Below are 25659 nucleotides of genomic sequence, written 5' to 3' on the forward strand. Positions count from 1 at the left end.
GGGAGGCAACAGCTGGACTTGGACTTGGCAACAAAGGCCTGTGGTGGTTCTGCAGTTGACAAGCAGGAGGCCTGAGTTGGCAGCTGTGAGGCTGGCAGCTCCGGGGACATTGCCTTAGCATTGGGCTGCCCGCGGGAGAGTGGCAGCTCCAACAGCCCAGCAGTCCCACTAGGTGGGCAATGGTATGCCCATTTTACAGTTGAGAACTTTGAGGCTTTGGGAGGCCATATAACTTTCCCAAGGTCTTTTATCTAAGAGAATGCAGAGCAGGAAGCCAAAGGGTGTGTATTTGTGTGTGTGTGTGTGTGTGTGTGTGTGTGTGCGCGCGCTCAGTACTGCCAGCCATGGCATGCTCTTGGGGTCCTTAGGACTGAGTGCCCTTTTCATCACCCTGGAGAGAGACTTTTCATAAGACCTCAGTCCCCCACTGCGTGAAGGAGGCAGGCACAGTGCTGGGCCCTGGGATGCAGTGGGGTTGGCATCACAGTCCAGCACCTGGGCCTCCTGGTCTTCAGGGAGCCTGTGCCCTTGGGTGAGTGGTGATCTGCAGGCCAGTGTGGTGGGTGCTGTGCTCATTGTCCGGTGGCCAAGCAGGGCAGGATGAGGAGTGATCCAAGGGGGGCTGTTCGGGTGTCGGGGCATGGAAGGCTGGGAGGTTTAGCTGGGCTTGCAGTGGTGGGCAGACTGATCCTGGGGTTGGCAAGGGCTCCGCTAGAAAAGTGAGTGGGGACGCCAAGGCCCAGAACTGCCCCTTTTGTTTCTGCCTTCACAGGGCTCTGGCACCTCTTCTGGCCATCCCTCCCCCTGCCTCCTGTTTTGGCTGCTGGCACCCTCACTTATCACATGGCTTGCAGCCCTGGATTTTCTCCTTTTATCAGTTACTTCCTAGAACAACCCCATTGTGGTGGTCCTGGTTATCTCTTGCTCCTCCTAGGAGAGTGAGGGTGGGCTTGGGCACCAGAAGACACAGAAGGGTCACAGCAAGAAATGAGACTCCTGCTCCCCCTCCTTTCTGGCTGCTCAAAGCACCTGCCCTGAGTCTGCGAGGGTGCCCCCTGTGGACAGCGATGGAGGAATAATCACTGTTTACTAAGCTGATCTCTGTGCAGGGTACGTGGCAGACCTTATTCTATTTCAAGCCTAGAACATACCGATGTAGTAGGCACTATGATTATGGTCTTTTTTAGTGCTGAAGTAACTGGAGCACAGAGAGGGAAAGCAGGTCTCCCCAGGCCACACAGGCAGGATTTGAAACCAGTTCCTTCTGATACCAAAGCCACTGGGCCAAATACCTGGAACTGAGAGATGCAACTTCTACTGCCTTCTTGGCCCCCAGGGCTGTGTGACCTTGGGCAGATCACCTTCGTTCTCTAGACCTTTCTACCCTCATTGGTAGGGAAAATGTCTACTTTCTCTTCTAAGCTGGGACACTTGAGACACAGCTTTTAGGAGCACTGTGACACTTGCTGTGGGACACAGTTATTGGAAGAATGTGGTCTTTGGAGCAAAAACCCCATGGCACACTCTTGAGTACCACTGGCTAAGAGCAGCAGGGAGGTAAAGGGTGACAGATTGGAGTGCACACCAGGTCTCCTCTCTCTCCAGAGGTAAGCTTGGCAGTTCTCTGGATCTCTCTGAACCTGTTTCTTCATATATAAAAGGGGAGGCACACCCACCTTGCCAGGTTGGAAGGTTAACCAGGCACATTCTGGACATTCATAAACACTGGCCATTAAGCTATGCCATGGTTGTCATTGAGAACCCCTGGTCTCCAGATTCATCCTGGAGAGCGAGTCACAGTACTTGCCTCATGGTGACCCTGTGCAGACCCAAGGGCGCCCAGGTGCCCCTGTGGGAGAAAAACACAAGGAAGTTTTGAAGCTTTGCTGTTTCATAGCTGTGTGACCTTGCTTTAGTTCCTAAACCTCTCTGAGCTGCACTTTTTTCATCTACGAAGTTGGGACCATAATGATGCTGAATCCCTGGTTCTTACCTCAGTGTGGCCAGCTACTATTTGCTCTCTAAATGTTAGTTCCTCCTCACAGGGGCCCTGTGGCTGCTGGTGGCTGCTGGTGGCTGCTGGCCTCATCCCTCCCTTTTCCCCAGGAAGCTGCGACCTGGCTTTTCCATCTGGAGCCTGCGGTGTGAGGATTGCAGCCTTTTCCTCTTGGGTGAGTGCTGAGTGTTGGAAGGCTTGAGAAAACACTGGCCTGTGGAATTCCAAAGTTAATGAAGGGAGCGGATTCCAGGAGGGTCTCTGCTTGACCTCCCACCTTTCTCCAACCCCCCTTTATCCCTGAGTGAGTTTGGAGGCAATTGAAGGTTTACAGCAAGTGCACGTAGAACTCTTGGTAGTGAGGCGGGATGATGGCCTTGGCTTGGCTACTAGAAACCTGGGCTAGGGTGGGTGAGTTTGAGCCTCTTGCCTAAGGTGCCTTGGTTAACCAGAGAAAGGCACTAGGAACAACCCAGGCGGGGAAAGCAGGCTGTCTTGGGAGAAGGGAGTATGTGTCAACCAGTTGGGGGATAATTCTCAGCTGTCAGAAGGAGGGGCAGAGTAAGGGGCTATGTGAGATGTTTGAAAGAAGACCCGGTTGCCTTAAACAAAGAAACAAAAATGAAACATTCATTATTTTTCTGACCGGAGGACCCCAGAGGCTCTTCACTTAGGGCTAGTGGTGTTGGGTAGAAAGAACAGGCTTTTGGTGACTGATACAGTTTAAGATGCATTCTCTGTTTTGGGCTTGTAGACCCTTCATGGAAAAGGCCCATGTGAGTGTCCGTGGGCCCCGGTTGCTCACTCTCCTGTCTCCTCCCTGGCAAGTGGATTATTTCCCATCATGGGGGTGGGCAAGCTTTGTTCCCTTTCTTGATCTTGTCAAAGTCGTTTTGCAGGGCAGTTGCAGGGGGTCTTTCTCTTCCATCTGTCTGTTACCATCTGTGCCACCCATCATATGGGGTGCTCATTCTGGGGAGAAGGGGTCAGCTCCACCGATTACCAGGAACTGGCCTGACCCGACCCTCCCCCGTCGAGGCTTATGTGGCTCCAATCAAAGAGCAGCTGCTGATGGTGAGGTTTCTGAGTCACTCCGAAGTTCTGGACTGGGTTTAGCGGAGGCGATGACATAAACAAATAAACATTCGCCAGGACCAGCTCCCAGCTTTCAGCTCCAGGAGCCCTGGAAACTCTTTGTCACATATTCAGAGGATGCTCATGTTCTTCATGAAAAAGAATTTTCCTGATGGAGAAATGTTCCAGAGAGGTTGTTGGGGCATGTTAGAAAACCCAGGACCTTGTAAGTCCTGGGGCTTCCTGGCTGTGTGACCTTAGGTAGGATACTTGGCTTCTCTGGGCCTTTATTGGCTCTTGTGTGAAGCCAGGTTATTGTGAAAATCAGATAACTTGGGATGAGAACCTGGCCCATTGTTAGTCCTGCCTCTGAACTTGACCCATAGTAAACCCTGAATCGAATGCAAGTCATTGCTTGGGGCCTCTCCTGTTTCCCAGTTGTTGAGTCAGCTCAGGCAATTCTTGGGACTGCTCTGAGGCTCCGGCTCATCTTTCAATGAGGTGGCGGTCCCTGCCTTGTGCCCCTCACATGCTTGTTGAGAGGACCAAATGAGTCACCTCTGGGAAAGTGCCCGAGGGCTGGACAGCACTGGCCTCGCAGAGCCTGCAGAGCCGGGCGGGATGGCTGAGACTGGTTCCTGGGCGAGGGAGTGAGGTGGTGACAGGTGATGGGGTCCAGCACATTCCTAAGGTGAAGTCCAGGCAGCAGTGGACAGCCGAGCTAGGCGTGTTCCAGACGCAGGCCGCTGCCTCCCTCCGCAGGGCTGGAGCGCTGGGCGGGCTGGCTTTCTCAGCCCTGCTTCCCTCGGTCCTCCAGACGGACTTGCTGGATGCTAGAATCTGTGGTCAAGCTCTGGGGTTGTTTCTTTGCACAATGTGAATTGTCCAGATGGGAATAGAAAACAAAGGGTCCTTTAACCCCTATTCCCACCCCCAGGATTAGCAAATGTAAACGGATGTGGCATGCTGGCTTCGCATCAATGCTCTGGAGAAATTTTAAGAAAAGGGGTAAAGTGAAGTGCACAGGTCCTGTTTTCCCATCCATTTCTTTCCTCTCACAGAGGTGCTGCTCTCCTGAACTTGGGCTGTAGAACGACATGCTCTTACATTTTTATTACAAATCTATTCGGAGGCTACTTGTAACACTATTCCGTGTGTTGAAAAGTTCTTGTGGAGGTGACGTAATGCAGGTGTGAGGTGACATAGTGTAGGTGTGTGGTGACGGCAATTTGCTCTGGTCCCTTTGTTTTAAGTGTGGGTGATGCCACTGCTCTGTTAGCTCCTCCACGCCCCTCATGGTGGATTTTGGGTGGTTTCTAGGTTTTGGTGTTGTAAACAGTGTTGGGGTGAACTTCCTCGAACACGTCCGCAGGTGCACGGATGGATGCTCCCAGGGGCACAGTGCACAGGGAAGGCACACTCTCAGCCATGCCCGAGGTGGCCGCACTGCGGTCCAGTTGCAGCGATCTGTTTACTGGGGCGTCTCCTTGGGAGCCTGTGAACTTGAAGGCAGGGGTGTGATGCTGGTTGCTGAATCCCTAGGCCAGGTGGGCAGTGCTGGGCCAGAACCAGTACCAGTTCATTGCATGCTTGAATGGGGTGAATTCCGGGAGATGAGGCAAGCTCCAAGGGAGAGCCAGACTCAGGATGCAAGGAGCATGCCACGGTGGCCCTGTGCTGCAGCAGCACTTGGTCAGCAGAGACGAAGCAGTGGGGCTGGTGGAGAAACTGAAGCTGGAAGGATAACTGTGAAGGAGTCAGCGGAAGTGTCTGCACTTGGATGGCTGGATGTCACTAGGACGGACATAGAGATCCCAGGAACCGTGCTGGGTGGAGTGTGGGGGAGCTGGGCGAGGCCCTGTTGGTGCGGCGCGGAGAGCAGAGCAGCACACGGTGGGGTGGGCAGGGGAGGAGGGCTGGAGCTGCCCTACCCTTACTCACCGATGCCCTCGGCTACTCAGATGTCTCCATCATGGGGGACGGAGAGTCACCATGACCACGGTCGGAGCCAGTCTCAGCCAGGAACGGGGTTGTCAGCAAAGTCTGCTGCTCAGGAGCCTTGAAGCATCGCTGGAGGGTGGTGGCCGCAGCAGGGCTTCTCGTAGACGGTCTACAGGGGAAGTTGCTGGAAGGAAGATCCGTGCTGTGGAAAAGCTGAGAGAAGCGAGAGGATGAGAGGATTAAACAGACACAAGGTTGAGAGATGTTTTCATCTTTTAAAAAATACGTGCTCAGAAACGGAAAGTTGGGTTTGGTAACGGGAGAATAATTGTGTTCATACTGTGAAATTGCCTCGTTTTCTTCTTAAGCGTTTTCCCTGATGATAAAATTAATATGAGGTTTTTGTAGAAAATGTAAGATGTATAGAAATGTTTGTAATAGCGGCTCCTATGAGTGGGATGACCGACTGGATCTGGAGGGACAGGGTGGTGTCTGGGACTTTCCTGGTTTCAGCACTGAAAGTCCCGGCTCTTGGGCAGGCCACGATGGTTGTCACCTTACCTATGAGATCAATTCTACCACTGAGGGTCAGGCATTCAGCCCATAAAGCATTGTAAGTAGCCATGTGTTTATTTGGCTCCAGCTGCGTGCAGGGCACGTGTGAGGCTGCAGGCAGTGGAAGGGACTCCAGGGTTGGTGCCCTGTTTTCTGTCCTCAAGGCGTTGACAGCTCATCTTGGGTATGGAGTAGGGAGTAAGGACGAGGGAGTGCTGGCAGCACCTTCCCCTGCAGCTTTGAGGTTTTCTTTCCCTTGGTGGGTGACCTGGTGTTGCAGGCTGGTGCCAGGAGAGACCTTGTCCAAAGGTTGTGTTTGACAGTTACCCTCCACCCCCCTCCAGTACAACACTGGGAGCACCAAGTGCTGCGCCTCCTTCTGTGGCCAGCTTACTGCGTCAGGGTGATGAGGGCGATGTCAGCACCCATCCTTCTGAGGTTGTGTCTCCCTGTGGTGGTATTGGACCCTCAAAGCACCCATGGAGTAACCAGTGCTGATAAAATAACCACATTTTCCAGGCAGCAAGCTGAGGGGGAAGCCAGCTCACGCTTGTCAGATGCTGAGCGCACGTGTCCCAAGCCAAGTTTGACAGCTCGGAGACAGGCATTCTGTCCCCATTTTACCTCCAGGAGACTGAGGCCGGGGAGGGGAGGCATTTGGCCCTGTCAGCGCCATGGCATGCAGGAGCAGCTACTTAATACTTGGGACTCAGGGCAAAATGAAATGCAGGCTCCCTGTTCAAAGTGAGTTAAGAATTCCCAGAGGTGACAGCACGGCACTAAATCAAGCCTGTGGCCCCTGTGAGCCTGGATCCTTGTGTGTCTGCACCAGCCCCATGTCCGTAACAGGCCCGAGCAGCATGAGGCTGGGACCTTGCATTCGTTTTCCCGGCCCCAGCAGAGTGAGGCCTGGATGTGTTTCGTGTGACTGCAGAGCCCTGGCCTAGCAGTCCTTGGGGCACTCGTAGGTGCCTGACTTCCTCGGGGAACAGTTACCGTCGTCCCTTCCCCAGGATACACTCACAGGCTCTCAGCTAGGAATCTGACCAGCTTCTGTCTGAGCGTGATCACATCCTGCTGCTCCAGGGGAACCTACTGGGGACACCTGCTGGGAGTGAGATTTTGCCATGCTCTCTCTCCCGCTCTGTACTACGCACACCGACGCTCCCACCTGCTCTTCTATGCGCTGTCTCTGCTGGGGTAGATTAGTGTTAGGGGTACACACCATTGGTGTGGTGCTCTGGGGGTGAATTCCTGGGCAGCTTCATCTGGGGAAGAGAATTCCTCTAGGATGTGCATTTTGTGAGTCCCTGGAGGGCTGGCATTCTTACATGTAGCATCACTTAATCCTTAGAGCACTGTGTATGGTTTTTACATTCATTGGTTGTGTCTCCATTTAGCTTATGCTTGTTGAGCACCTACAAAGTGCAGGGCACCGTGCTGGAAAATTGAGGCCCCACGGGTTCATTGAATACGCATTTGCTCTCTTTGGTATTTCTCATGGCTTCACCACGTTTAATCACTGTGGCAACCCGATGAAGTTGTTGCTGTTACCGCCATTTCCCAGGTGAGGAAATCAAAGTCAAGTAGTCGGGTCCCACTGTGGGTTTACCTGACATCACCGGCTCAGTCTTTTTTGACATTTCATATGCAACGCAGTGTAGTGCCTTCCAGGGGCCGGGTCTAATCCTGGCTCTGCCATTTGTGGCCTTGGGCAAGTTATTTAACTTCTGTTGATGTCAGTTTCCCTGTCTGTAAAATGGGTTCATAGCAGTCTTTCTGTTGCAGTTGAAGGTTTGTGTCTTCCCCAAATTCATGTGTTGAAGATTTAACCCTGAATGCAATGGCATTTGGAGATGAGCCCTTCGGGAGGTAATTAGGTTAGATGGGGTGATGAGAGTGGGCCCCCTGCAATGGGATTAGTGTCCTTGTAAAGAGGAAGACAGAGATCTTTTATGTGTGGGCACCAAGGGAAAGTCTGTGAGTGCACAGTAAGAAGGCAGCCGCCTACAAGCCAAGGAGCAGGATCTGCTGGTTCCCTGGCCTGCAGAGCTGTGAGGAAGAAATGTCTGTTTCTGAAGCTACTACCTCCGGTATTTTGTTATAGCAGCATTCAGAGACTGAGACAGCCTCCGTGCGAGAAGGTTTTGAGGTTTAGGTGAGATACTCTAATGAAGCAGTTAGCACAGCACCCAACACACACCAAGTATTGGATGAAACCCGATCCTCATTCTGGCCACCGCTTTATAAGTGACCTCCGGGGTGGATCAGAGAAGGTCAGGAACTTGCTGACGGTCACACAACCACTTTGTTGCAGCTCTCAGGATGGGCTGAGCTCTTCCTCCTCCAAGTGCCTTTCCTGCCCTGCCTTCATGGTCAGACTAATGACCACCTGGGTTAGGCCATTCCTGCAAAAGGCTTGAGAGCAAGACAAGGAAAAATGCCCGCTGCTGCTTGCAGGGTTAATTAGGCCATTCCTGGGGTTTCATTTGCTCTCTAGTTAGCACAAAAATAAATGCCTCCAAATGGCTCTGAGGTTTCCAGTTGACATTACATTTTGAATTCAGACAGCACTGGCATTTCTCATCTTCCTGAGAATGATAAGCGGTTAGATAGCAACAACGATACTGGTGAAAGGGAAACTGAGGGGAAATTCGGACTCGGGCTGAGCCGACCCTTTGGTGTGATGAGGGGGTGAGAAGTGGCTTAAGGACACGTCTGATGTCCTGTGCTCTCAGGTGTTGGGATGAGGGAAGCAAGGTAAAGGGGGGAGGGAGGGGCTTGTTATGCGGCCTGGAGAAGCCAGTGCTTGCTTGATGCTCCCGTGGTATGTCGGAGTCTCGTTCCTATCCATTCTCTCAGATGCTACAGCCTCCGGTACAGTGTCATAGAGGACATTGACGTGTAGATGTTGATGGCACAGTGCTTGTGTATTTATTCCCCTTTACCGAATGCCAGCCATGTGCCAAAATTTAAATACTCCTCCCAGCCACCCAAGAGGTAAATGGTGCCTGACTTGCACCTTATAGGTGTGGACACAGAGACTCAGCTAGTAAGGCCTAGGCTAGGATTCCAGGCTTCCCTGGGACCCCTGACCATGTTCCCCAAGATTCCGGGTCTGTACCCTAGAAATGTCAAAACTCATTGTGCTCAATGCCAGGACTCTGGTCCCGGATGGACAGAGGGGCTTGCAGGAGGCTGGATCTTTGAGCCTGATAGAGATGACACCAGCCTGCTATATTTACAGTCCCCGCTCCCCTGCTGTGTCTCCGGAAGTCATAATCCGATGGCCAGCACCGTGGGGGATGACAGGAAGTCATACCCCAGCTCTATTGGCTTGCTGGGTGCTTGTTGGTCTGGTGGCCATGGAGGAGAGGAAGGGCCAGGCAGGGCTGGCTACGAACAATTCAGACTGTTTTGTGTTTGGACAGATTCCTGGGTTATTCCATGGTGACTTAGATGACTGGATTTGGGTCAGGAAGCCTGGGCTGTAGAAAGATAATGTAGAATCTTCATATTTTTCCACAAAGAACTCACCATTTAAAAAGACTGTTTTCTAAGTCATCACCCTAGTGACTGTGGATTTTGGATTTTCGAATCCACAGATTTACGGAGATTGTGAGGAGGGGACTGGGGACAGGGGTGATAGCTGAGGAAAAGGAAGGCAGGACAGGAGTGTCGACTCAGCTCCTTCCTGATTCGGTCCCTCTCCCACCAGCGAGCGTGTGGCTGCAGTGGCCTCCCCTCCTGGCGCTGAGCTCCTGTGCCTTCCTGGGACCAAGGAGGAAATCCCGCTTCACTGACACTGTGGCCACGCAGCCTTCATGCCGTTCTCGGCCTTGATTTTGTGGTTGCATCATCTTTTTGGAATTTGCCTTTTCCTTTCTTTTTCTGGGTACTGTGTTGAGGCGACACGTGGTACGACTCCACGAATGCAGCCAAATCTGTCTTCCACACACAGTCGTCCCGGAGGCCTGGGCTTCACGTCGTGTTTGGAGGGCAGGTCCTCGTCACTTGTACACACACCTGAGTCTGTCCATCCTTGAGGGTTCCGTGTTCAGTTCCTAACTCGTGGTGGGACTGCTGGTTAAAACCATGGTCTGGACCCTTGAGGTAGATCTCAGGACTGCTGGTTTCCTGGCTCGCTAGAGTCTGATGAGAAATGCCCAGGGTTGTAGCTGGGAGAGCTGTCAGAGTGTCTGGACTGGTGGAACAGTAGGGCCACTGTCACAAGGAGGAGACACACCCCAGCATCACCAGTGGTGAAAGGAGATGGGAGAGAGAGAGACAGAGAGGGAAGGAGGGAGAGGTGGGTCATGCTAGCAGAAGCTCCAACAAAAACATTGCAGTCGAAGAGGATTCTGGGAAGTGATGGGATTGTGAGCTTTACTCCAGCCTCCCCCAGTCCCCAGTCCCAGGCCTGTGCCCAGAGAGCCCGGAGCAGGCGGGACCTGGACCTCCAGCTCCTTCCACCTGCTCTGAACCACCCAGGAGCGCAGAGGGGGCTAGACAGGCAGGACTGGAACTGGGTGACCTCCCCCTTTTATTTCCAGCCTGTACTCAGCTCCCCTTGGTAACTGCCCCCTCTTGGTGACAGCCACACTCCTTTGTTCTGCACGTGGCACTGGCTGGCCTGTCGATTGTGTGGGTCCAGGTGGGCCTGTGTTGGAAGCCCCCCAGGAAAGGCTGCAGCCCGAGTCCTCCCAAGTACAGTTTCTCCGACCTGCACAACTGACCCAAGTGGCCGCTGCTCCCATTCCCAGCTCTTTGCCTGCTTAGGGAAGCTGAGCTGTGGTGTGACCAAGGGGTCAGTGCTAAGGGTGACATCTTGGCTCTTTTCAGGCCTCAGACTCCTCTTATCTCAGGCGAAGGCAGAAAGGGCAGCTTTCCTTTCCATTAACTGTTGTAACTGAACCTCACCGCAGGTTTTTGGGCGGTGCTGGCTTCATGATGGATAAAGAGTGGGCTGGGTCAGTGCAGGGAAGCTGGCGGATGGGGAGGGGCAGGGCATAACTGGCTTTTGGAGGAGACCTGGATTTGAGCGCCCCTAGTTAGGTGAGCCTTTGGACTGTGTCTCTGCTTCCTCGAGAGGACCCTCAGTTTCCTAAGATCCCCAGTTTTGAAATTCTGTGACCTGTAGGTAGAGCACTCTGAGCATGGACAGTTAAGGGAGGAACTGTTTGTTTTACTGCAGGTATGTAATCATAATAACTATATTTTTTAGCATTGCCCAGGTGTCTTCTAAGTGGTTTACCTGCGTTAACTTGTAATGCTTACAACTGCCCTCCGTGGTAGGTACTGTTATCACTGCTCCCATTTCACAGATGAGGAAACAGAGGCTCAGAGGAGTTAAGATATCTGTCAAAGATCCCTCAGCAAGTAAGTGGCTGAGTGGGGATTTGAACCCTGGGGGAGGCTGCAGGGCCTATGCAGGTGAGCACTCCACTAAGGGAAGGACAGCCAGCCTTCTGGAGCTGACTGGTCCCACAGCCGTCCCAGGGGAGAAGTTTGATCATCCCCATGGTGAGAGATGAAAGAAAGGCTCTGATCGATTAAGGAATTTGCCCGAATTGGACAAGTTGTAAATGGTGGCATTAAGATTGAACCCAGGTCCACTGACTCCAAATATAAGGTTGCTCTTCCATTCTCCCCTCCCTTTCCTGCTAACATGGAGACTCAGCTCATGACACCTTGTCCAGCCGGCCTCTCTGTGCAACTGTCCAACTGTCCACATGGTGCCTGTGCTTTCTGCTGGCTTGCAGTGGGTGGTGTCCCCAGTGTCTTCCCTGTCAGTCGTGGACCTCTCAAGGTCAAACGTGATGCCCTCCTGACTTCTGATCCCCAGCACCTGGCATTCAAGCCAGGATTCCCTCTGCACCTAGGGTTATCAGAGACGTCATCCATGGAGCTAGGCTGGTGTGGTGGTGGGAAGCCACAGAGTACCAAGATTAATGCCAGGCCATGTGTGACGGCGGCCACATCCACCTCTTTGGCAAAGGTGTTTCTGTGGGGGGTGGGGGCCTGAGACCCCGTCAGGCACGGCTGCCTGGGTCCGTCCAGTCTGCTCCATGGTGGTCTGTGGTCCGTTCCAGGTGTTGGCAGATTCTGCCAGGTTTGGGCCTCATAAAGCTCTCCAGTGTCCGAGTACTTCCTTCTGCTTGGCCTTCCCCTCGCCCCTGCTGTGCACGTTTCCTCCTCTTCTGCTGAGGAAATGGAAACCAGCTGGCCACTGATGTCTTGAAGTCACCTACTTAGCCACTCCAAGCCAGAGTAATGTTATTAAGCATCCAGTCTTTCTGTCTGCACCCTCCTCTAACCTTCCTCACAGGTCCCACTCTCCAGGCCATTTAAGCAGTTCTTGCTCACCCTGGACCTTCTCCAGAGCCTCCAGCAGCCTTTCCCAGTGCAGGGCTTAGGGTTGCCCATGGGGCTGTCCTGCTCTGGGCCCGCATGTGGGGTCCTGCAGCCTGGCCTCCTGTCTGTCTTTGGTGCCTGCCACAGCTAGATCAGTAGTCTTGAGGCAGCCTGGGATTTTGTCATACTCCTGCGCAAAAATAGCAGAGGACTCCAGAGCAAAAAGACAACCAGCCCATTTAAAAATGGGCAAAGGCTAGAATAATATCTTCCCACAGAGAAGATATGCAAATGTCCAGCAAGCCCGTGATGAGATGGAAATGCTGATCAAAACCAGGAGATATCCCTTCATAAAATGGCTCAAATTAAAAAACAAACAAAACAAGTGCTGATGAGGATGTGGAGGAATTGGAGCCCTGTGTGTTGCCAGTGGGAATGTAAAATTGTGTAGCCACTGTGGAAAAAAGCTTGGTGGTTCCTCACAAAGTTAAGTATAGAATTACTATATGACCCAGCAATTCTACTTCTAGGTATACCCAAGAGAACTGAAATAGACCCGTACAGAAAAATTGGTACACAAATGTTCATGGCAGCACTACTCACAGTAGAAGGTGGAAACAATTCAAGTGTCTATTAGTGGATGAAATAAATGAATACACACAGTGTGACACATGTGTGTCTACATCTGTACCTACCTATGTAGCTATAGATACACACCTAGTGGAATATATATGTATATGTATTATGGAGTATGTATATGTATTCCATTATCTACCTGTCTATATCTACCTATCACCTATCATCTACCTATGTGTCTGTCTGTCTCTCCATCCATCCACCCACCCATCCATCAACTCATACACATAATGGAATATTAGTTAGCCATATAAAGGAATGACGTGCTGATACATGCTTTAACATGAGTGAACCTCAAAACATATGCTAGGTGAAAGAAATCAGGCACAAAAGGCCACATCTTGTATGATTCCATTTTTATGAAATATCCAGAACAGGTTAATTTACAGAGACAGGATGCTGGGGGTGGGAGGTGAAGAAGAGTAACTGCTTAATGGGTGTGAGGTTTTATTTTCGGGTGATGAAAATGTTTTGAAACTAGATAGAGGTGATGAATGCACAACATTGTGAATACACTAAAGACCACATGCCTTAAAATGGTTTATTTCATTTTATATGAATTTCAACTCAAACACACACAGTGGCATTGCAGGTCCCCTTAGGTAGAAAGATGAGATGTGGAACACTCACTTCATGCCAGGCACTGTGTCTGACACTTGATCCCACTGAATTCTGTGGAGATGGAATGGTCCCCATCATTTCCATTTTACAGATGAGACAATGGAGCCTTAGTCTGGGCTTATGGTTGATAGTGGCACAGACAGAAGTGGAATGGGTTTGTCTGATGCTGACCTGGTCACAACGCTTTTGTTTTGCTTTGCCTTAGATTCTTGGCTCATGTCAGGAGCTGTGTTAAGCCCCATGGGTACTGTACTGACGCCGAAGAGCTCAGCTCTGTGTTCTTTTGTGAGACGCCTGCCCTTACTTCCCACATATCCAAGTCCTCCGTGGTCCAGTACACTCTGGCACATGCCTACAGGGATTTCTTCCACAGACTTCTCACATTCCTCACAGGGAGGCAAAGCTTTGTAGCAGAAAGAAAGCAGAAGATGAGGGTTTGAGTCATGGTTCTACTGGGTGATTGTGGAAGTCTCTTAAACCCTCAGTGCCTCAGTTTTGCTAAATGTGCAGCTGGAGAGCCTGGGAACGCTCGCCTGCTGTCTCCCCCGGGTCGTTGGTAGGATTGACTGCGTCCATGTCAGGGAAGTGCTTTGAGAATGGAAAAGCACCATATAGACCTGACATGAGTGATGGGACTGATCACTCCTTCAATTAAGCTCAAGCTTCTTGCATACTCAGCAGAGAACAGACCTGAACTCCAAAACCCAGCAGAGGAGCACGTGGCTGGTGCTCGGCAGTGATTCATTACGTGAACGAGGGAATCAGTGAGCGGTGGGCAGTCAGTTCCTGAATCGTGGGCGTGGTGCAGGATTTAGACTTCTAATTGTCCTCTGGATGCAGTCGGCCGTCAGAAAATACTGCAGATTGATTGCCTGTATTCTTCATAACCAAGCCGGAGATGGCGATTTCATTCTGGCCTCTGGAGTTCGGCTGGTTTTTCTTTCATAGCAGGAATTATTGCAGGGAGATGGGACAAAAGAAGACCAAATGCTCAGTCAGCTCTCTTCCCCCCTCGCCCTGAAGAGTCCTGTAACTTGTATCAGGAGCAGGAGGACCGGTCGTCGTGGTGGAAAGTTACTGGGCTTGCCGTAGACCTGCATGCTTCTTCCCTGTCCCCCTCATCGTCTCAGTTCCGTCACATTTTTAGGAGCATTTAGCCAAAACAGTACCTCTGCGAGCGCAAGTCGGGGGAGGACCAGTGTCATTTTGGTTCTGGCAGCAGGGTGGTGACCATTTTTCCTTCTTATTGAGGCTCTCAAAAGCCCTGGCTGTTACCGTAGAGTCTCTCACCCTCAGTCACGTCACCTTGAACAAGGCGGCTCAAGTGGGAGTCATAGTCTTCACATCTGCAAACAAGGAGTGGGGGTGACACGACATCTTACAAGGCCTTTTGGTCCCAAACTTCCATGACTCTGGCTGCTGTGGTGGGCGGGTTTGATAGTCCCCGATTGCAGCCTCCTGTTTCTCGTTCCCCCTTTCCTGCGTGCACTTCCTGCCGTCTACGCACTTACCCCCCTTCCATCTATCCACTTATCCATTCCCCCACCCACCCACTCACCCATCTATCCACCCACCCACCCGTATTGACTAAGCAGCCCCTCTGGACCAGGTGTTATGCTAAGTCCTGAAGACACAGAAGATTAAAACAGGGTCCCTGGTCCTCAGAGCTCGCAGTCATGAGTGGAACATAAAAACTGGATGGAAAATGGGCAATTGACCGTGACCAGCACTGGATTCAGAAGGGCGCAGGCTACTCTGGTAGCAGCACAGGGTCCTCCATCTCTCCTCCAGATCCCTTTGGTGAGGATGATGGCCTGCCTCCTGCGACAACTTCAGGCAGGCTTGTCTTGCTGTGGGGCACTGTCGAGGACCTCAAGGCCCCTCTTAACCGCAGGAATCTGTGATGTGGAGTTTCAATTGCCAGCTTAGCCCAAGAAGAGAGAGAGAGAGAAAGAAAGAAGGAAGAGTCAGAGAGCTGGTCAGCCTCCTGCACATTTACGCTTCAGTCCCAAACCTCCGTTTCCTGGGGCGGCAGGCTGTGTGGGAGGCGCACAGCAGTGGCTTGGCTGGCCCGGCGCTCCTGCAGCCAGCTCCAGGGACGGCGTCTGCTGGCAGGGCCCTGCCTGTGCGGTGGTGGCCGCTGGCTGGACAGACCTCCCCCCGTTGGTTAGTCAGCATCCTGCGGCAAAGGGCAGAGTGGAGCCTGTGTTTCCGATGGCCCACCCGCCCCAGTGAGGCTGTGCAGTGATGCTGAGGGTGACGCTGGCATTTGCCCCCCGCTCCTGCCCCATCCCGCACAAGGGAGATTGTGGACAAGGCCGCTTTTCTAATAAGCAGCCTCTGCTTGCCCTGTAGGAGATGAAAGACGGTGTGTAAAAGTGGGTAATTTTGGGTTTTCCTGATGAAAGCAGTTGACATTTGTTAGGCCTCATGCGCACTGCAGCACGGCCTTTCATCTCTGCTATCAAAGCCTGGCCTGTGGCGGCCTGCATTCAGGGCAGGCAGTGCCACCGGAACTGAGTGGGGCCAGTGGCGAAATACCAAGGAAATGGTAGGCTGCCCTCCAAGGCTGCGGATGGGCGCGTGGAGGCAGTGGGCAAGTCCTGTTTCCTGGGAGAGGGGCTTCACTTCGGTATCAGGTTATATACTACTGCACCCGTGTCATGGAAAGGGTGTGTCCCTTGGGGTAGGGCAGGGTTGGCTGTATTGGAACGCTGGCCTCTCCACTTACTGAGCGAACATTTTCAGATCCGTGTCCTCATTTGTCGGGGAATATTACCACCAGCTATTGTGGCCTCCACAGCTCGTTTTGTGCATTGCCTGGAGCCTAGTAGGCCCTCAGGAATGTGCATTGGCTTCTAACCTAATGGATGAACTTGACCCATTGAGCTTTAGGTCCTAGGGGACTGGAACTGGGGACTTGCACTGTTCATCTGTGTTCTCTATATAGTGTCCACCACATATTAGGTCCTCCACAGATGTCAGGCTGATGGCTTGATGAAGAAAGGAGACTGCTGTGCCACCCACATGGCTCATCTAACGTGTGTGTGTGTGTGTGTGTACGAACAGAGTTAGGTTACATAATTTTAGTCTCTGAAACTAGGTTGTGCAACCTTCCCATGTATATTAGTAACACAGGGAACAAGTGCTCAGAGTTGATTCATTCACAGAATCCCTGCTGCAGGCCTGGCTAACCACCCATGAGATAAGTTGAATCCCCATTTATAGCAACTTGGCCACCTATATGTCCAATCAACCCTTGACTGCCTCTGCTGATGGGGAACTCACTACCACTGAAAGACAGTGATGATGGTTCTGAGCTTCTTCCTTCTGCTGAGTCTTGGATGCATTCTCCCAGCTCTGCGGGTTCTAGTTCTCAGAGGGGCCCTCTGATGAAACACCCCCCTCTCACAGACGGTGACAGCTTTCAGGTTGATGAAGGCAGATGCTAAGTCCCTTCTCAGTCTCTTGCATTGGGCTAACCCGTCCCTAGCTCCTGAGCACTATTTAAGGATGAGAGTAAATGAAACAATATACGTCCAGCACATGGGATGTGCCAAGTGCATGCTGGCATCCCCTCCCTCATGACACAGTCGCATGTGGAGGACAGGACCGTGACGCGCTGTCCACTTTTAAACGGAGCAGTGAAGCCTACGGAGGCATTTGTGTGTGTGTTTATTTTGTAAAGCTGCCTGCCGCTGCACCTCGGGCAGTACCCGGGCTGCCGGGAAGCGTGCACTTTCTAGCAAGGTGCCTTTTCAGCAGGTGGAGGGGCTGAATGTTCCTCTTTGATGTCAGTTATTCAAGAAATAGGGATTCAGATGGCAGGTAGCAAAGCCACTTCCTCTTCCTAAATCTCTCTCTGGAAAGGTGTTTATTAAGCAACACTGCCTGGGTTTGAACCTTTGGAGGCTGAGCATGTCTCCCTGGTTTTGTGAAATTGAGACTTTGGCCCCTCCCCTAGCAGTCCTTTCTCAGGCACTGTTGCTGACTGTGGCACAGCGTAGTAGAAGGACACTAAGCCAAGGACCTGGAGATCAGACACTTTATCTCTACTCTGCGTGGAAGACACCTTGGCCTCTGTTCAGGGCCTTCACCCTTTCTGGGCCTCACCTGTTTCAGGTGTGCATTGGCCTTTCCAGGCCCAGCAGCATGGGCATTCTGGGGGTCTCTAGGAAGATCAGAAAGTGGAAAGAGCCCGGCCGGGCATGGCTCAGCGGTTGAACATCGACCTGGGATCCAGGTGATCGGGGTTCGATTCCCGGTCAGGGCACATGCCCGGGTTGCAGGCTAGCCGATCAATGACTCTCTCATCATTGATGTTTCTATCTCTCTCTCTCCCTCTCCTTTCCTCTCTCTGAAGTCAATAAAGATATATTAAAAAAAAAAAGTGGAAAGAAATTCCCCGAGCCCTCCCCTATGAGCCCATTTTTAGGTTTCTCTCCCTGTCCGGCTACACTGATTGCCATGCATACCAGCAGTTTGGGGATTTGCTCAATCTTATGCCATTGGCTAGGAGCAGCAGCGGGCCAGTCGTTGGATATGAAGAGCATCTATAGACAGGGCTAAATCCAAGCCTCTTGACCCCATGCCTCTGCCCTAACTCTGAGCCCAGCCTTATCCCGTTCCCCCCCCCCCCCCTTGCCCCCACCAGCAGGTCATGCTCCAGTGACAACAGAAGTTAGGTCCTCCATGTCTGTGTTCCTGCAGACAGATGGCACAGGGAAGCAGAAGTCAGCATAACATGAAAATATGCTAACAGACTCGTTGCTAGCGTCCAGCCCACCCACATCCGACAGTAATCAGTCGTTTACTGATTGCCAGGCTTTGTAAACATCGGTCAGTCTAGGGCAAGAACTGCAGAAACTGAACTGATCTCCATTTGGCTCCCTCGCTGGAATAACAGCTGATGCCCATTCTCTTCCTGCAGCAAACTGAGCAAGTGCCCAGACTCCCTCGGGGCCGGTGGGCTACTCATAAGCCCAGTTTTTCCGATTCAAGTCTTTGTTCTGCCCTTGACTACCTGTGTGACCTTGGGCAAGTTACATAACCTCTCCGTGCCTGTATGCTTTATATGTAAAATCAGACTAATGCTAATGCCTCCCTTCCAGGGAGATTATGAGTATTAAATGAATTAATATGTGTAAAGGCTCAGAAGAGTGTTTCCTGGCACGTGGTAAATACCTGTTAATTGCTAACTGTTGATATTGGTGTGCCCAGAAGGCTTTTATCACCTGTGGATTTGTGTGCTGGCCAAACGTTAGTTGTATTGGTAATTAAATATTACATAAACTGATGAAACTTGGGTATAAAAAGAGGGTTGTTGCATGAAAACTAAGTTCAGTACTTTGGAAAGAATAGATAATACTGATTTGCTAAAAAGTTGTCCCCGAATCTCTCAGGGGACACAGTGGGAGGAAGGGAAGAAGGAACGGGGCCAGCAGGCTCCAGCAGGGTTCCAACCTTACTTCCTTGGGGCTGGCCTCCCTCTGCCTTTACTTATGGCCCATCTGGTGAAACGGAATGGGTGGGAATCCCTAGAATGAATGGGGAAGATGGGGTGGAGATTCTGGCGAAGCTGCTCTCAGTGCAGCAGGCAGTAGGGTCCCTGAGCCTTAGCCTCTCTCAGAGGTATCTAAACCCCAAAAGGAGTCATGGGGGACCCGGGGGAGCCTTAGTGGCCACCTCCCCACCCTGGAGTTTACCAGCAGCACAGATAGCGCCTGACGTGTGTTTTGGCAGTGTTTTGTAGTTTACCAAAACATTTCCTCATTTATTCTCATTTGCTGATAAGGCCACGGAGGCCAGCTGGGACAGTGACCGGAATAGGTGCCCATGGTCACAGCTGAATCAGAGTAGAGCTGGGAATCTAGGAATCGGTAGCAGGCTACTTGGTGCCAGATGCCTGAAAGTGCCATGTTATTTAGTACAAGTGACTCTGCGAAGCAGGTGGCCTTCTAATCATCATTTGTGGTGGGGGAAACTGAGGCAGAGTGGGCCGAAGCCGGATGTCCGATGTTCAGGTTGGGGTCCCGCCCTGATAAGCGGCATAAGCATGAGGAGAATGATTTAGGGGAGGCCTCGGGTTCCTCGCCCACTGTGTGTCCCTCCCTGCCCGTTTGGAGGCTCCCCTTTCTGTGTGGCAGGGACTCTGAAGGAAGACCTCTCCCCATAGCACCCCGCTGTCTCAGCAACCCCCACAAAACAAGAGCAAGGAGACCTGTGGCAGTTGGTGAAGAGGGTTCTTTTGTCTTATTCGGGGGGTATGGGGATGAGACTAAACACTGGAGACCCCCCACCCCAGGGCACCTGGAGGAGGAGGGAGCATCCCAGCTGCAAACGAAAGGGGGGAAGGTGAGGCCGTGCCCCCTGTGAGGTGCTTTGCTGTGTTGTGTAATCAGCTGTCACTCCAGCATTTCCCTGCATCGGGCTCTTTGAGTAAAGATTGGACATTAAACAAACAGCGACTGCTTTATAAATATTTAACTCCCACTGTTTAGGAATCGCTCGCGGCAGGAGACGAAATGGGAGTCTCTGGCTGTCCGCTGCGCGGCCCCTCTGCGGTGGTGGCGGAAGGTGGTGGCGGGTGGCGAGGTGTCCGGGGAGGTGGCTGGCCAGCCGCTATTCCCAAAGCCCTTTGGTTTTTTCTTGATGTCTCCCTCTTTTTCCGGGTTGTGTTTGGGGACACAGGCCTGTGTGTCTGTTCGTGGAGTTATTCACACCGAGCACACTGTACTCTAGAAACTACCAGCGTACGTTTCTGTGCGGGGCCTGGGATCCAGCGCGGGCTGTGCTATTGCCCTTCTTTCTTATGACAGCAAAACTCTCTCTTGCTTTAAAGTAACAGCTTTATGGAGATATAATTCCCATACCCTAGAAGTCACCCACTTACACTGTATAATTTCATCTGTATAATCTGTTTTAGAACATTTTTATCACCCCCCCAAAAGAAACCCTGTACCCATTAGCAATCACCCCTTCCGCCCTTCAACTCCTCCAGCCCCAGGAAACCACTAATCTACTACTTTCTGTCCCTAGGGTCCTGTCTGTTTCTGACGATCCTCTTGTCTTTAGTGCCTGGCTTATTTCACGTAGCATAAGGTTTCCAAGTGTCACCCATGAAACCTAGAGTGTATCAATACTGACCTCCTTCTTACGGATGAATAATAAATATTCCATAGACCTCGTTTTGTTCACCCATTCATCTGATGGACATGTGGAGATAGCAAAACCCTTTAGTTGACAAATCAAGAGGGGCTGATCTAGTATCATGTGGTTCAGGCAAAACCCACTCACAAACAAGTCTCTACCATTCTGAGCAAGGCCTGGAAGGTTAACTTGAAGTACCTGGTGGAGGCCGACAAGCGACTCAGCTTTTATTGAGCACTGACTGTGTGCCCGTCACTGTAGTTGGCCCATGTGGTCACTCGTTGAAATATCTGATTGTATGTAATCTCTTGAACAGATCTCCACAGTAACCATGGGCCATTCTGCTAGATTTTGGAAGGTGGGAGAGTGGGAGATTAAGTTTGTGTTCTTGGCCCATTTCATTGGCCTTCACACATTGAGTCTTTAGAAGAGAGGGGCAGAGAAGTGACTTCCCAAAGCATCCTTCTTGTCTCACCTCCCACCAGACATGAGTCTCTGCCTGTCTCTCCTGTTCCAGGGCAGTGTTTTCCTCATCTTCTGTGTCCCCCGCAGTCCCAGATGTTTTCAACACTCATTTGAGAGGCTGACTCAGGCCCGGCCCCGTCTCTGGCTTAGGCAGCCCGACTCTGCAGGAAATGTTAAAAAAAAATGGGGCTGTTATCATTCCTGGTCACCTCCCAGTCACTAATTATGACTAATTGTAGTGGATGTTGCCTCTGTCCTGCTGGAGGTCCCTGTTACCGGACCAGCACACTCACTACCAGCTGCTAAAGTGTATGGCAGCCCCCCTCTGGGGGTTTGGTGCCTCATCCAGGAAGTTGCTCACCCCTCTCCCCAGCCCCTGCTGACTCAGGGGTACAAAAGGCCAGCCCCCTTTTCCCAAGCGGGGTGAACTGTGGTGCCATTCACAAGCCAGAGCTCTGGTGGGGTCGGGCTGAGGCTGTTGTCCAGCTGAGATCATGTCCTTGCTGAACCCCTCCCCTGCCTGTCCTGTGCCCCTCACTTCCTTTCTCCTGAAAAGACTCCCCCATAATCCTGCAAACAAGAATTCCCACCTCAGGACCTGTCTAGGGAGCGCAGCCTAAGACACTGTCTGGTAACACTGTCCCTTTTCCGGGTCCCCTCCGATGACGTCTCGCCTTGGAGATTCTCTGCTCTGGCTTCCTGGCTTGGCCCGCCGGGTGTTTTGTTTGGTTGGTTTAGCTTTCAAAGTCTTTTCAGGCTAATCGGACACTTGGGAAGGCCTGCAGTGAATCACAGTCCTGGCAGGGTTCCCCTCCTTCCTTTCTTCGCTCCCTGCCTTCATTCCCCAGGAGCACCCTTTCCTGTGTCTACAGGGCCTTCAGCAGGAGAAAAGACTTGGAAAGACACATGGGAGGTTCATAGCCTGGGTACCACATGGCCCTGGGTCAAGTCCAAGCCCTGACACTTAGTTGCCAGGTAACCACTGGTGGTGGCTGATCTTGTTGCCTGTTTCTCAGAGTTGTTTGGAAGGTCAGGATCACTGGGGTGGCTGGTATAGTGCAGTGACTATCATCTACTTCAAGCTTAGTGTGCAGAGGCCGGGAGCATGTCCTGAAGGACCCCTGGACCTCTGTGATCATCCATCCAGGCCCTTTTGGGGTCTCATTGCGTTTGTTTCCATTGTACTTTCTTCCTAGGTTATTCTCACTTTTCCCTCTGAGCCCCATTGAAGGCAATGTTCAAATGCCACCTATTCCTGGATGCCTTCTCAGGTGCCTGGCATGCGGGATCAGTATTTCCCAGCAGAAGACTACCTGTGGGATAGCATAGGATCTGTAGGGTTTATGCCCTTGACTACACTGATGACTTCATGAACATGGGGTGTGTATGGAGGATGTTTTGCAGTCAGACAGGTGAGCGTTGGACCTCTGGCCCTGTCCCCCACTAACTAGGTGACTTTGGGGTGGGAAGCTGTGCCCACCCATAAGGCCCCATGTGCATTATAGGTGCTCCATCAGTGTTTTCTCAATACCTGCCACCCCTGGATGGGCTGGCAGCTGGAAGCGAATACAGGATCAGCATGTGAATTTAAAGAAATGTGCAGCTGTGCTTTCACACCTAGCTACGGGTTACACACTTTCAAAAGGTTCTGTTTGTGGTTGATGGGCAAGGTGGGCTGTTGCTCCTCTGGTCACCTTATAAAGGGGTGCAGGGGCCACCTCTTGCCACCTGTTTTTCATCTGCTTCTCCAGAGGTAGGACCCAGAGAGCTGAGCTGAAAGGGAGACATAAAGGACCACCACGTTCCTGAACATTGGGACCTAGACTTGATTCTGAGATGTGAGTTCACTCTGCTAATCAGTAGCATCCACCGCTGACCCCCCGAATGGGCACAGAGAGCAAGGGGGAGGCGAACGGGTCATGGTCAGTCTTCCGTCTCTGTCTCTGGCCTCTGTCTCTGGCTCTCTCTCCTCCCTTTGAAGGGACACAGTGCTGCTCACAGCCTGGCCCACTGCGGTGGCTGCGGACAGGGGCCGAGAATAAGCTTGTGTCCGCGGCAGCCCTCCAAATACAGCAGGGCTGGGCTGACCTTTAAATAGACGGGCTCCGGGCCACTCAGTTCCTGGAAGTTTGAAGAAAGTCGGCCTTTCAAGTGATGTGACTTCCAACCTCAGGAAAGATCCCTGTGTTTGCAAAGCCATAATTGCTGCTTCTGCACTCACTCTCTGTGGCCGCACAGCCAGTGGGAGCCAGCATGCCCGGGTTAGGAGGGGAAAATCCTCAAGTATTTTAATATCCCCCTTCTTAGAAGCAAGATAAACATACGTATTGTACTTTGTGACAGCGGGGACAGGGGGGCAGGGGGAAGGGAGAGGCCTGGCACCGCATGAAAGGTCTTTTCAAGCTGAACTCTGAGGTTTTTCTTTTTCAAAAATGGTTTTTATTTGTAAGCAAAGCTGGCATGAGCAAATGATGCCAGCATCTGTCCACTCGGCTGTGTAGGAACCGAAACCCCTCCCCAGACTGCAGACGGCTCAGTCCCTCCCTTGGTCATAAACTAGACTCCACGTCTTGCCTCCCTGATGAGAAAGCATGGGTTGAAGGTTGTCATCGATGTACTTTTGTCTGGGAAACCTTACTGCCCACTCTTGCTTTGCAGTCAGGCCAAAAAAAAAAATAAAAAAATGAAGTTGCATAATGTGAATCTAATCATGAGAAAACATCAGGCAAACCCAAACTGAGGGACATGTTTGAAAATAATTGCCTGTTATTCTTCAGAAGTGCCAGGGTCATGAGAGTTAAGGAATGACTGAGGGATGGTTACGGATTGAAGGAGAGTGAAGAGAGGTGACAGCTGGCTTGATGATGGGCCATTAGAGAAACTCGAGCAAGGTATAAGAATTAGATTGATCTATGTGTCAGTGCCGCTTCTGGATTTTGCTGGTGGCATGTTCTCACTTTGGGAAAGTACACACCCAAGCGCCCTGGGCCGATGGGGCATCAGCAGCCACTCGCTCCGGCACAGTGTAGGGAAGAGGGTTTGCACGGTACTTCTAACTTTTCTCAAGGTTGTGATTGTTTTTAAAAATCATAGTTACATAGTTTCAAACTGGTGGACGTTAACTAGTCTTATTGCGCTGATAATTTTGCAGTATATACATATATCAAATCATCATGTCCTATATTTGAAACTAATATAATGTAATACATCAGTTATATCTCAATAAAAAGGAACTCTAAACAAAATAATGATAATCATAATATAATTCAACTAACCAATGAAGGGGGAAATCCCTTTAGTGGAGAGTGAAACAGACTCAGGTTTGAATCCTGACCCTCTAAATGTACTCTAGGCAGGGAACTTTACCTCTGTGTGCCTTGGTTTCCTTGCCTTTCAACATAAAGGGGGTGTGTGTGGGAGACTCGTGTGTGTGTGTGTGCATGCGTGTACGTGGCAGCACCTCCCTTCACGGGCTGTGGCGAGGAGGAAGCGGCACCGTGACCGTGGGGCCCCAGCAGGCGCCTGGAGGTGCTGGTTTTGGGATGCGGCAGGTTTCTGCGTTCCGGTGCGCCATGTACCGCAGAGCAGTGGGTGCGTTTCAGACTCCACGAGCACTGACTCCCCCGCCTCGATCGCGGCATTGTGGGCCATGGCTGTGTCAGTTGAATTGGAATGAATTTTAAGATTTTGTTAAACTCTGCTAGTGTCTTCTTACATCTCCAGTAAAAACGCAGCGTCCCTTATTTTTCGTGCCCCCCTCCTATGCTGGCTGCTTCCAGGGAGGTCCTTGTCCGTTCGTTGCTAAGGTGCCCCGAGGAAAGGGCCATTCTGCTCCTCCTTCCTGCAGCCACGAGACCTGTTGAGACACTGCCGCAGCTCCAGGACCCTTTATTCTACTTGCTGTTTTGTCACCTGCCTTGAGTGGTGGGAGCAGTAAGGTGTTTGCTCCCAGCACCCTACTTGAAAGCTTATTTCGTACAAAGTGCCGTCCTGAGCACCCTGTGTGTCTGATGCCAGTTCATTCTCAGCAACCTCAGGATTCAGGTGCAGGCAGTTCCCTGTTTTGCAGATACGGCAGCTGAGGCACAGAGCAGGGGACGACTTGCCCAGATCACATAGCTGGTAAGTGGGGGGGTGGCAGCCGGCAGCCTGGCTGCTGAGCCTGAGCTTAACCACGGAGCCGCACGGCCACTCAGTAGCTGTGAGCTGATAAGTATGTGAGTTTCCGAGACTCCGAGTCGATTTCGTTCTTAGCGCCGAGCCAGCTGGGACTCTGGTTCAGGCTCTTTCCACCATCCTAATAAAGCCAGTGTTTACACAGGGGAGAGGTGCTCATCAGATGTTTTTGCCAATCCCCAAATACGGCCATGGCCAGAATGCGAGGGGGTGCCTGTTATGTAAGGCCTCGGCTGGTCCCCAGACAATGCCACTTCCTCGCTCGGCAGTGTGTAACTGCCTGACAGCGGGTTACTCATTTCCTTTGGGAAACTTGGCAGGGCCGCTCTGCCCCGCCTCTTCCTCCACATCCCTGTGCTTCCTCTGCCGAATGTTGTCCACATTCCTGGGAACTGCACCCTGGAGGGCTGTTGATGGGAAGAGGTGTTACGAGCAGGGCCTGCATCACTGCTGGGAGTGGGGTACGCTCCCAGCCCACCTGCCAAAATCCAGCCCTCCTGGCAAGCAGGGGTCCAGCCACAGGCTTAGGGAGACCCCAGGGTGTGGGTGCAGTTCAGGTGGGCAGCTCAGGCCATATTTTCACCCCTGCCCAATTTCTAACAGGTTTGCACAGCACCGCGTATCCGATTTAGCTACCTCCTACCCCTCTGCCCCTCTTCTGGCAGCGGGAAGAATGAAGGCATGAAGGGTGA

General features: G+C 51.8%; 1 long non-coding RNA gene across 6 annotated transcripts in view; it reads left to right on the forward strand.

Annotated features, from left to right (window-relative positions):
* Window positions 1-25659, forward strand: part of LOC308547039 — a 302009-nt gene that overhangs the window by 61618 nt on the left and 214732 nt on the right. The gene's annotated exons all lie outside the window — the stretch shown is intronic.

Source organism: Miniopterus schreibersii (genome assembly GCF_964146895.1).
Source record: "Miniopterus schreibersii genome assembly, chromosome: 17".
NCBI lineage: Eukaryota > Metazoa > Chordata > Mammalia > Chiroptera > Miniopteridae > Miniopterus > Miniopterus schreibersii.